Source organism: Phyllostomus discolor, chromosome 9 (genome assembly GCF_004126475.2).
Source record: "Phyllostomus discolor isolate MPI-MPIP mPhyDis1 chromosome 9, mPhyDis1.pri.v3, whole genome shotgun sequence".
Lineage (NCBI taxonomy): Eukaryota > Metazoa > Chordata > Mammalia > Chiroptera > Phyllostomidae > Phyllostomus > Phyllostomus discolor.
The window spans coordinates 88235433-88247818 of NC_040911.2; the positions used below are offsets into that span (position 1 = coordinate 88235433).

The window sequence follows — 12386 nt, forward strand, 5'->3', positions numbered from 1 at the left end:
ATGGTGCTTTGCCTGGTAACTTCCCAGAACTGATTACCCACCCCCAACACCTTCTTTTGTCTTTGGCCGAAGGTAGTATGGCTTCCACATTTTGGAATGTTACTCAGTTTTCCTGGGTCTCTCCCATGTATACAGGAGGCATGCATTTTATTGAACTTTGTTTTTCTCCGTCTAATCTGTCTTGTGTCAGTTTAATTAGTAGTCCAGCCAGAAGGGTAGAAGGAAAATTATCTTTCCTCCTCCACAGCACTCACCAAACCAGAGACATGGAGGAGCTGGAGCCTGGGCTCTTCTGAAAGACAACTCAGTGATGGAAAGGAAAGCAGAATCAGTAAGAAACGAAGAAAAAAAGACTCAAGAGATACAAGAAGTAATGCAGAAGTACAAAGTCAAAGAAGTCAAGGAGTAAGAGAAATTTATACGAATGGGGGAAAACTCAAATACTGAAGAGGAAAGGAGGAGGGGGAAGACTGAGAAAGGGCCATTATCTTTCTTTAGCTACGAAAGTCAACAGTATTAAAGTCTAGGGAAAAGGAGGTTCAGTTCTTTGTGGGGAAAAAAGGCCCATAACTATGACCTTGTAGAAATACAGAAATTGACATTTCTGAATTTAAATGTAAGCAAAAATGTTCCAAGGATGGCCGGGAGAGGCACCAGTGTTCTTTGATACTCAGCACAAGAGGAACTTGAAAGATCATCCAGACTACTGACTTAATTTTTTGCACCAACACTCTGAAATAGAGACCAGAAAAAAGTGTAGGGGGGCTGGCTGAAGGGTGGTGAGGCAGCTGGGGCTCTCTCTGCAGAGCACAGTTTAAACACAGTCCAACAATATGCTTCTGTGTGCAGCCTCCGTTCACTCTGAAAACATGGGTGCCCAGATTCTTCCCGTCATGGAAAGAGCCTTAAGCACATCAGATGTGGACTCTAGCTGTGGTCACTGGGCAAAGTATTTTCTCTTTCTAGACCTCAGTTTCCCCATTTGTCCTGGGAAGAGGTTGGGCAAGATGACCTTTGTGGTCGATGGCAGGGCTGACATTCTGTGACCCAGAAGCTCCCTGAAAGCAGTATTTTAGATTTTACATTCTCTCCCAGGGTAAGAGTTCCCCATTTTATTCTTACTACAATCCTAAGGGGTCACTCAGTTATCAACCTGATTAGGTTCAAAGACTGGCTGAAGGTCACTCAGCAAATCAGTGGGAGGGCACACTGGGCTGGACCCCACAGACATGAGGGTCTCAGGCTTCTATCTCACACTGTGTGCTTTGTCCTCTTAGTCAGAGAAAGCTCAGTGAGATTTCCAGTGCTTAAAAATGCTGCTGTGTTACTTAAAAATGACAGTAAGGGGTTATATATACTACTGGCTTTCTAAACTACAAGCCATCTTGTTTTGTAGCTTCCCCCCATGGCCAAGGCAATTTGGGTGGCCTTGATCAGGCTTTGCCAAGATATACTGATGCCAGGCCATAGTTTGTATTCTAGGGGCAACGTCAACCACTTTTGGTTTTGGCAAGACTGCAGGCAGACAACTCAAACAGAATGGAGGCAGCAGAGAAGGCACACTGAGGAGAACGAGCTGGACAGGGCCAGCTGGTGCTGAAACAGTTATGGCTGAAAAGCTGCAGAAAGCAGCCAGGGGACAGGCTGAGAAGGTAGACGACGATGCTCCCACAGCAAGTGCTCACACCTGTCTCACATCCTCTGTTTTCACCCATACACTGCTGGCTGAATAAGCAATACTACAGCACGTCGCAATTCACAAAGCATCTTTCCATCTAACTTCTTAATGGATGATCACTACGGTACATCACTACAGATGATCACTCGGTGAGGGAAAACACTGAGGCAATGGCCTCTATTACAGAGATAAGGAAACTGAGGCTGAAAGAGGTGAAATGGAGTAACCAAAACAATACGACTAACGAATGCAGCAGCTGGCACTGAAACCCAGTTCTCTCCTGACCCCAGTGCTCTCTCTGTGCCCTGTTTCACACTGTCTCCCAGGTTATCGCAGATTAAAGCACGGGGGGGGGGGGGGGGGGGGGGGTAAAAAGGAGGGAAATTCAGCAGACTGCCTCACCGCACCCAGCCTACACTGAGGACCTCTTTATCTCTGGTCCTAAGTCACAGAGTGGTTGGGATCAGGCCGCAGGCTTGAGGATTAAGCCCTAATATGAAGTTAATAACAAGAAAGCCGAGATTGGGGATTGGAGTTTGCCTTCACCCATTAATTCAACTGAGTAGAGGAGATTAGGTCTATAAACAAACCACTACAGTTCAAAGCAGTACAAACATAAGCCTATGAATTTGACAAACTCTATGGCAGTTTTTCTTCTTCTTTTTTTTTTTTGTTTTCTATTGTTTTCATTGTTGTTCAAGTATAGTTGTCTTCATTTCCCCTCACCACTTCCCCCCTCCCCAGCCATCCCTACTTCCCACCCTCTATGGCTGTTTTTCGGCTGTGACACCACTGACATTGTGGGCCAGATATTTTTGTTGTGGAGGACTGTCCCATGCATAGAATGTTTGGCAACATCCCTGGCCTCTACCCACTACACGACAGTAGCACCCTCCTCCAACAGTTGTGAGACCCAAGACTGTCTTCAAGAGAAATAACTAAGGACTGGAACGGTGAGGAGTCTCCCAAAGGAGGTAAGACCGACGGGCCTTGAGAGGGTATGTTCTGGATGGCTGTAAGGGAAGAGAGGGCATTGCAGGTAAGGCCATCAAGAGTGGGGAAGAAGTGTACAAAATATATCCAGGAGACACTGAAGAGAACGATGCAGCCGGGAAAGAAGACAAGGCTGGTCAGAACACTGAAGACACAAGTGGGACTTTACGTGTGGACAACCAACGAAGCTTCCTGAGCGGAATGACGCAACTGTTTAAAACACGGTCATCTCCTCTGATAGTTTTTAGCTCCACATTAGAAAGACTTGGAAGTCTTCTTCCAAGACTAGCTTTGAAGAATAGCAATACCCAGGCTCCAATCCCAAAAATCCAATTTAATCGGTCCTGGGTAGGGCCCTGATGTTGTTTTTAAAACTCCACAGACGATTCTAAAAATGCAGCTAAGGACTGAGAACCACTGGTCTACCACGGCAATTTTCAAACTTTTTCATCTCATGGCATACATAAACTAATTACTGAAATTCTGCAGCACACCAAAAAGTATATTATATTTTCTGCTGATCTCACAAAAAAATAGGTATCATTTTCATTAACTTACACCGGACAGCTATTGACGTGTTGGCAGTTGAAAACCGCTGGTCTACAGTCATGCCTTCATCCTCAGATGAAAAAACGGGCCTGGAAATGTGAGTAATTTGCCTAAATTCACATAGCCAGTTAGGTGAAGGGCAGGGACTGGCATCTGGACTCCTATTCCAGGCTCTGAAAGATCTCACAGAGGACTGGGCTAAATTCCACACTTCACTCTGTAAGAAGCACAATTATCTGATGACTTGGCCCTCAAGTTTTGCCAGGGTTGAAGCCTGAATTAATCTAATCACAAAACTACTGACTTAAGCAATCCCACAAGCATCCAGGGTAATGGATGTTGGTTTCACTGCTGCCTCCTGAGGGCCCTTAGGAAAGGAAAGGGTCTCAGGAGACTTTCCAGAAAGTGCAATAAACAAGCCAAACCACCCAGCTCAGTGAAAAACAACTTTTTAAAATACAACTCACTGAGCTTTTGTACTCCACATAGAGGGAAGTCTGGGTTTCTCTTCATGGGAAGAAACTCTCAGAGATTCTACCCAGTAGGCAAAGGTGGGCAGAAAAGTGATCACAGGTAACTGCTAAAGCATGCCCACGGACCCTCATTTGAACAGAACACACCCCTTGTGGCCCACAGGCCTGTTTTCCTGAAAAGGGCAGCACCCTTCACAGCAGGTCCACCTTTCCATCGCGTCATTCCTTGGCTCGGGCAACAGGTGGGAAACAGAAGGCTTGTGAAGACTGTCAAGCTGGAAATCTGAGTCTGTCCTACAGGGTGGGGCTGAAGGAGGTTTACAGATGCTCATGTGGAAAATCATACAATAATCAGTAATACAAGATAGACTCTGTTTCACATACTCACAACTATAAACCTACTTTTGCTCCCCTCCCCCCAACATTCATTCTATTCATCCTAGGGTGCTGGTGCAAATCACTACTAAAACAAAATAATGCCGACCCAGGGGCCTTCTCGATAGCCCCAGACACCCACAAACCAGCAGATGCTCTAACGTGGGGGTCACACTGAAGGAACTCTAGAAGCAGAAGCACTACCTTCTGCCTTCCACTCTTGAAGGATGCAGCTCAGGACACCAGGACTGCTGGCGAGACCCGGGTATGTGCTGTTGGGGTGGGCACTGGGTTCCCACCAGCTGTAAAGCAGAATCCCTGAAAACAATCTGACCTTTAACCCAGCCTGAGTGGAGGTAAAGAATAAGCCAGAATCCTAAAATGCAGTGCTTTTAATACTCATTCTAGCCTAATTTACTGAGCAGTAGCCATATGCCAGATATCATAATAAGCACTTTGTCCACTAATTATTTCATTTTATTTTCTAATACACTTGTAAAATAGGTACTGCAACTCTCCCTGTTTTACAGATGAATAATCTGACACTTGGAGAGGTTTTATGATCTGTCAGAGGTCACACAGCTAGTGGTTGGCAAAGCAAGGATTTGACCCTGAGCAGCCTGCATCTAGAGCTTGGCAGGCTTCTACAAACAGCTCTTCCCACCTGACGCCAACTGATCATTAGTTCTACTTTTTCTCAGGTTTGGCTACTGGAATTTACCAGGATCTCATTGAGCAAATAATTTTAAACTGAAGAGCACCATATAAAGTGTAGGCATTATTAATATGAAATTGGATATTATTAGGTATTAGCATTATTACTTTAATTAATAGGGGACTGCTCTTATCGGGGAGTATTTGAAAAGCAACCCTGTGAACTGCCTAATTATCTAACGTCACATTTGGTTAAAATCCTGGTTAAGCCCATCTTTCAACACAAAGGCTTAAAAAATGTGACATCTTCAGAACTTGGAGAACGGCAGGAGAGGTCCTGTCCCCAGAGCTTTCCAACTGCAAGGAGAAGGAGACAGTAGCCTGATCCCTCTCCTCTCTCTGCTAAGTGTTATGGCTTCACATAACAGCTTTAAGCCCCAATGCCGCAATTTTAGAAAGCATTCCACTTTTACCGTAAGTTGAAAGTTCAGACTTAAAAATGTAGAAGAATTCTAAGGATTAAAACTGTCATTTAAAATAAACAACTGTGCCTGTTTTGAAAGCAAATAGTATTTCTGGAAAAACTATCATATGGCAATTACCAATTAAAGGAAAAGCTGACATGACCGCTAATCTTAGGTTTTCCTTAGAAAGGGGAGGCAGCTTCATACTGTTTTTATGAGCTACACACAGTTTTTCTTACCCCACTTTATTATGTTTATGAGTTTTTGTGCCATCACTCTCCCACTTCCCCCCAAATAATAGCTATTGCCTTCAAACCTGAAACAGCATTATCTTAAAAAAAAAAAAGTACTGCAAAACTTATAACAGAAAAGCCTTAGTAAGTAGTATAAAACCAAGCGTGAAGAATGGCTGTAGCAGAAAATTTTACTCGATCAAGTGAAAACCCCAAACTGTAGACTGTGGGTATTTTTAGGGGGTAGTGATTACAGTCTAATGACACAGCCAAAGCCTGGGGTAAGCCACTTGAGGAATTAATTTCCCTAGATTAAATCTCTGGGGAAGAGGAAATGGAGCACCTCCACACAAAGAGTTGGGAAGAATGCCTACTCCATATTCCTTAACAGCAACCAAGTTTAAAAGCACAGACTGCTTGATTATGTAAATATCATCTATATAAACTTTAACTCAGAATGCAACAAAGCCTTATTTCCTCCAGAGTACACCACACTCAGCCATCAGCAATGGATCTCTGTTTAGGGCTGAGAACACGCCACGCTCTGCGAGGCACTGTGAGAAACGTGACAGAATTCTGAGTCTACTGTACCATCCCCCCAACTGAAGAGGATAAGACTAAAAGACGTTAACACAACCCATTTTTGTACAGTATTTAAAACATCCTCCATGTATCCACGTTAATTTCACATAATAAATATTTAATGGCCAGACTGTAGGTAAATATTATAAACACAATAGAATTAGCACTAAAGAAAAAAACTTTCATTTACCAAAGAAAGCCCTGAAACCTAGCAAATACTCATACTAAATCTAGGTTTAGTTTTTGTGTGCCATTTCCAAGCAGTCTCTTAAAAAGGGGGGTGGGGAGGTTTCAAAAAGGCCTTTCAGCCCTGGCTGGTGTGGCTCAGTGGGTGGAGTGCCAGCCTGCGAACTAAAATGTCTCCAGTTTGATTCCCAGTCAGGGCACAAGCCTGGGTTGTGGGCCGGGTCCCCAGGTGGGGGCGTGAGAGAGGCAACAGATCTATCCATGTACCCGCGATGTTTCTCTACCTCTTTCTCCCTCCCTTCCCCTCTCTCTAAAAATAATAAATAAATAAATAAATAAATAATCAATCTGTGTAATATCTCAGGACCTCAGCAGAAACATCAGTGATTTTCCTTAAAAAAATAAATAAAAATAAAAATAAAAAGGCCTTTCAGAATTTGACACCCAGTTTGCAGTAAACCGAAATGCTATCAATCTTTGGACCTGAAAGTCCTCAACAGATTTCTTCCTTTCAGCATCCCTGTTCAGACTTGTCAACGTTTCCTCCAAAATCTCCCATTTGCCCTTTTCTTTCCGACAACCCTCACTTCCTGTCTGGATTTACTCAACCATTTATCATTTACCAAGTGCCTATTATCTGCCACAGGCAGAGCTAAACCTTCATCCTTGCTCTTGTGAAGCTCACACGACACTCAGCAGAGCTGTTATCAGCCCATCGCAATCCCCAGGCTGCAAGCTTTAGCAAAGGCTTTGTATTTCCAGATCCCGGCAGCATCTGGCATACAGCAGACACTCTAAAAATGTTTGTTGTGTGACATTAGATTAGTTTAGCAAGCTCTTTTTTTAATCTATAAATATTTTAGTACAGTATATATCTTCAAAAAGGATTCTTGCTTTTTTTGTTTAAATACAAAAGCAGAATGTGCACCATGCAAAAATATAGAAAGGTGTCGGTAAAAAGTAAATTTCTGCAACCACCTAAACCCCACGTCCGGAAGTAATTGACGGCAGTTTAGAATGTGGATTTCTAGAACTCTCCTATGATGATACATGACATGCACATGTACCCATGCACACCCCCCCCCCCTTTTTGGAAAAAGTTCTTCGATAGTTTCTGACACTAGCTTCTCAACCTTCTCATCTAGTGATTCTCAAAGTGTTGTCCTTGGATAAGAAGCATCGGCACCATCAGGGAACTTGTTAAAAGTACAAACTAGGCCCCACTCAGAATGTCTGACTGAATCAGACATTCTGGGTTTTTTGTTTTGTTTTTTAAGATTTTATTTATTTATTTTTAGAGAGATGGGGAAGGGAGGGAGAAAGAGAAGGGGTGAAACAGCAATGTATGGTTGCCTCTAGCACACCCCATACTGGGGATATATGGCCTGCAACCCAGGCATGTGCCCTGACTAGGAATCAAACCGGTGATGCTTTGGTTCAATGGCCTGTGCTCAATCCACTGAACTACACCAACCAGGGCCAGACATTCCAGGTTTTAATAAATTCTCCAGGTGATTCTGAAGTGCACTAAAGGCTGAGAACCACTGCTCTCATCCAACTCAGGTGACCCTGGCCAAGCCAGATTTTTAGCTGTCCCTTAAACACAGCAAGCATTGTTATCTTGCATTAGTTCTACTATCCTGCTTCAAAATACCTTCCTTGTTCTTTTGATTAATTCTGACCCTACCAATCTGTCAAAGCCTAGAAAGTTCTAACTCCTCCCCAAAGTGTTTTCACTACCACAGCTCAGCCCTCTTGCACCTCTGCCAACTCCTATGCCATACCTAGTCTCTCTACCACAGGATTTAACAATTACGTACACACTGTCTACAAAGTCAAAGAACAGTTTTTACTATTAAAAAGGCCCTCCAGGATATAATGACACCAGTTCTGCAGTAAACCCAAAATGCTATCAATCTTTGGACCTGAAAGTCCTTGACACACCTATTATATTTCCTAGAGAACATGAATCATATTTTAGTTGTCTCTTCCTCAATCCTGTTCTAAGCACACAAAGAGAATTCTTTTTTAAAGATTTTATTTATTTATTTTTAGAGAGGGGGTAGGGAGAGAGGGAGAAACATTAATGTGTGGTTGCCTCTCGCACGCCCCCTACTGGGGATCTGGCCTGCAATCCAGGCATATACCCTGACTGGGAATCCAACCTACCACCCTCTGGTTCTCAAGCTGGCATTCAATCCACTGAGCTATACCAGCCAGGGCAGAATTTTGATAAGAGTTGCTGATTAATGTCTTTAAGGACAAATTCACCAAAATACTGGTAAACCTTTAATGGGTAAAAGATAAAAATTTAGTTTTCAAGTTTTAGCTCCAGGTCTGACCTTGGACAAGTTCACTCCCTAGCAATGCTTTGCTTGTGATGCTATTATGGCAATTTTTAGACCTGGCTTGAGTTATAGTTAGATATGGTGTTTCCCAATTAGCTAGTTAGCTCTTTCAATAGGAACCATGTTTTAATAAATGCTTACTCTCTCACCATTCCCAGCGCCAGGTCTTCCACATAACAGCTCAATATATTTGCAGAAAATTTGGAAAAAAATCGCTAAAAAGCATCATTTATGTAGAGAACTGTGCACAGATATGCTGCCTTCCAAAGGGCCCATTTGAACATTTATTACAAACACTGTGAAATGATTTATGGTAAAAATTGTGATTACTCCGGTAGCACCAGGGGCAGTCTGCCACAAAAGGCAAAAAATATAAAAATGAATCGAGCATGCATTTAGGGACAGAATAAAAGGCCACAAGCTCAGGCTACCTCACTGTAGTAACATGCAAATCAAAACTGCTCTCTACAATTATACCAACACCAGTGTCAAGGATAAACAGGCTTGTTGATGCAGGACCCTAATTTGCAATTTTCAGAAACAACAGGGTGGACAAGAAACCTTTCTGAGTGGCAGATCTAAAAGGAAACATCACAAGGAAAAAAATATTTGTTCCCTTTATTCTTTTCTTTTTTAAAAAAAAATCATACCTATGAGATGAATGTTAGCGGAACCTATTGTGGTAATCATTTCACAATATAAATTAAGCCATCATGCTGTATGCTTTAAATTTATACAGTGATGTATGTCAATTATTTCTTACTAAAACTGGAAAAAAATAAAATATAAAGGAAGGGACAGCAAAGAGAAATTGAAGGGCAAGTGGAAAATACAGGAAGGCAACAACAACAAAAAATTCTTTGAGTAATGAAAAGGAATAGTGGGAATTCACTGAGCCTTTGCCAAAGACCTACTGTGAGCTAGGCATAATGTCCGCAAAGACAGCCCCTGACCTCAAGGGGCTAACAGTCCTACTGTGTGTGTGTGTGTGTGTGTGTGTGTGCACACGCACACGTGTGTATAATTCTCATTGGAAAGTCAAGCAAGGAAGGCTTCACAGAGATGGTGATTGAGTTAGAGGAGCTTTTAAGTGTTTAAAAAGGATTTGCTAAGAAAGAAAAAAAAGACAGTTTGAGCTAGTTATTTTGGGGAGGAAACATTCACATGATTGTACAGCTGTTCCTGTGGGACTTGAAATCGTGGTAGCTTCTTATATTCAGCACCACTGTGTCAACACTCTTTCTCTTTTTACTTTATTTTAGATCCTAAGATGTTCCAGCGCAATGTAAAAACAGAGCCCGAAAGCCCCAGAATGGGGTGAGTGTTCGCCAGATTTGCTCTGTCACCCCCACATCCAGCCAGCCCAGCCAGCCCGCTCCCGCTGTCCCGGCAGTCAGAAAAGGCTAATTATATCCTCTGGGGGCCCGGCTCGGGAAAACCTGGGGGCAGGCTCGCCAGGCTCACCCCGCTTCTGCCAGGAAGCCGCCAGGGGAGCGCTTCACTGCCTCCTAAGCCATAAGGCTCCGAGTCTACCTGTCACAGGGAGGCCAGCTCTGCAGAAAAAAAAAGTGCGTGAAAAGGAAGGAGGGGACACACTGATTCGGAAACGTTCAGGTTAAGTGAGAATCTTAATGAAATGTTCCGCAAGATCCCAGGCACACGGCAAGCACCGGGTGAACATTAGCTCTCATTAATAACACTACCATTATTACAGCAACATCTCATTTGTACTTCAGCAACAAGAAAATACTGTTTTTGCAGTCTTTTATGACGTTGAAAATGCAAATCCAGAGATAAGTGTATTCCAATCTTTTTTAAACGTTCAAGATCAAATTCCAACCGAACTGGCCCAAGACACTGAGGGCAAGAGCCAGCCCATGCCTGTCGGCCTCATGACCTTGGGTAGGCACTTCACCGCTCTCTGCCTCAGTTTCCTCATCTGTCAAGAGGGGGGAAAAGCACCTCCCTCGCAGGGTCGTCGTGGGGCTGCGCCAGAGCTCACCGCCCATCTCCCAAGCCTCTCTGGCTCTGGGGCGGGCGGAGGAACAGATAGGTGTTCCACACCGAGGCCCACCCAAGTCCCACCGCCGGCAGAGCAGGAGAAAGGGGGTCGCGCCTGAGGTGGCTCCCTGCGACCAAGAGTGGGCGCCCCGAGGCTCAGCCCCTGCCACCTGCACGGTGTCGCCGGTGGCATCGCCGCGTGGCCCCGCAGCCCGGGCTCCCGGAGCGGCGGAGGGAGGCCGGGCTGACCCGGACTCCCGAGCTGGGAAAACGGAGGGCGCCAGGGGGTCCTAAGGCTAGCAGCGAGAGCCCGGGTCCCCACCGCGCAGCGGGGACGAGGCGGGGCGGGAGCAAGCAAGGGGAGCTAGGGCCCCGCCAGCAGCGCCCGCGTTCCCAGCGGACCGGCCTGAGGCGCTCACTCACCTGGGGCGCGGGGCAACCCGCCGTCAGTGCAGCAGCGGCGGCGGCGGCGGCGGCAGCTATAGCGGCGGCGAGAGGGGCGGGGGAGGCTGTGCGGCCGCGCAGGCGCGCTGAGGAAGCCGGGGCCGCGCGCTCGTGCCGCTCCCGCCGGCCTCGGGAACTACCAAGATGGTGGCTGAGCCGGGAGCGGCCGCCGGTGCCATCTTGGGTGTAGTTCTCGGTGAACCTTACTTTGTAAGTACCCGGAGGGAGGGGGTTGAGTGCTGCGTCCGCCTGGCCTCCTCCCTTCCACGGAGTCGTACCCTCCTGAAGCCCCTGAGAACCCGCGTAGGGCGTGGCATCCTTTCTCTAGGGCCCGGAGCCCTTACCCAAGGTCACATGGCACCTAGCAGTGCGCGGCGTGGGGAAGGGGGTAGTCAATTCTGGCGACTGGACCCAGTGACTTAACTCGAATCCAAGACTCAGCCCTCCCTTATATCACCGTTACAGCTGCCAACTGCGCCATCTCATTGGGTGCAACATGAGAAATTGAATTATTTTTTTAGAATGATTACACACCTTAAGCCTAATGGCCCAACAATTTAAATAACACCAAAACGCACAGGACTGAATCCCTTTCCCAAAAGTTTACGATTTAATCTTGTGAAAATTAATAAAGGAAAAGCTTCGTTTAAATGGTGTAAGGGAGGCTAGAAGGGGAGCCCTCAGGTACCACCACTCGGCATCAATTACAGGAAGAATCAATTACCTACCTCAACAGAAAAATACGGACCTTGCAAGTCAAACCATTGTAAAATGAAAATCAATCAATCACTGAGTAAATGTGGAGAGCTAATTGGCTTTATTTAGCAGCTCATGAATCCAGTAGCATCCTATCTAGCAAATACAAGAGTACTCGGTGCGGATGTACAAAAAGGAAGGTTTTTATAGGAAGGGTGAAGCAAGGGAGCTATTTTATTTTTTTTAATTTAGAGATGTTGTTTATTCATTTCTAGAGAGAGGGGAAGTGGGGAGAGAAACAGATGAGTGAGAAAAACATCAATTGGTTGCCTCTCGCACAGCACGCGTCCTGACTGGGAAAGGAACTGGCAACCCTTTGATTCACAGGCCAGGCACTGAACCCACTGAGACACACCAGCCAGGGCAATGGTGCTGTTTTAAAATGGAAAGAACTGGGGGGGCTGGGACACCTTGGAAGGGGGCAACAGGAGGGTTTTAATCATGCAGATTGCCTCTTCATTGGGGGATAGAGGAAGCCCACATGACAGACTACCTCATGGGTGTTGACCAGAACATTCCAGACCAGCTGACTTAAAATTATGTTTCTGGGAGAGGCTGAAACTGCAATTAGATCAGACATTAAATGTAGGTTTGGTATCCTGGGCCTTAGGCACAAGGACACCATTTTGGGCCTGTGGTTTTTCTCTTTA

At 45.2% G+C, this 12386-nt stretch overlaps 1 protein-coding gene across 2 annotated transcripts in view; it reads right to left on the reverse strand.

Moving 5' to 3' along the window:
- NDRG3 (NDRG family member 3) overlaps positions 1 to 11156 on the reverse strand; it is a 69144-nt gene extending 57988 nt beyond the window's left edge. The window contains exon 1 of one of the 2 annotated variants that reach the window (XM_028524408.2): positions 10960 to 11156. The gene's annotated coding sequence lies outside the window, so the exon portion shown is untranslated. The remainder of the gene's footprint in view (positions 1 to 10959) is intronic. The other variant, XM_028524409.2, reaches the window with a different exon arrangement.
- Positions 11157 to 12386: the final 1230 nt, after the last annotated feature.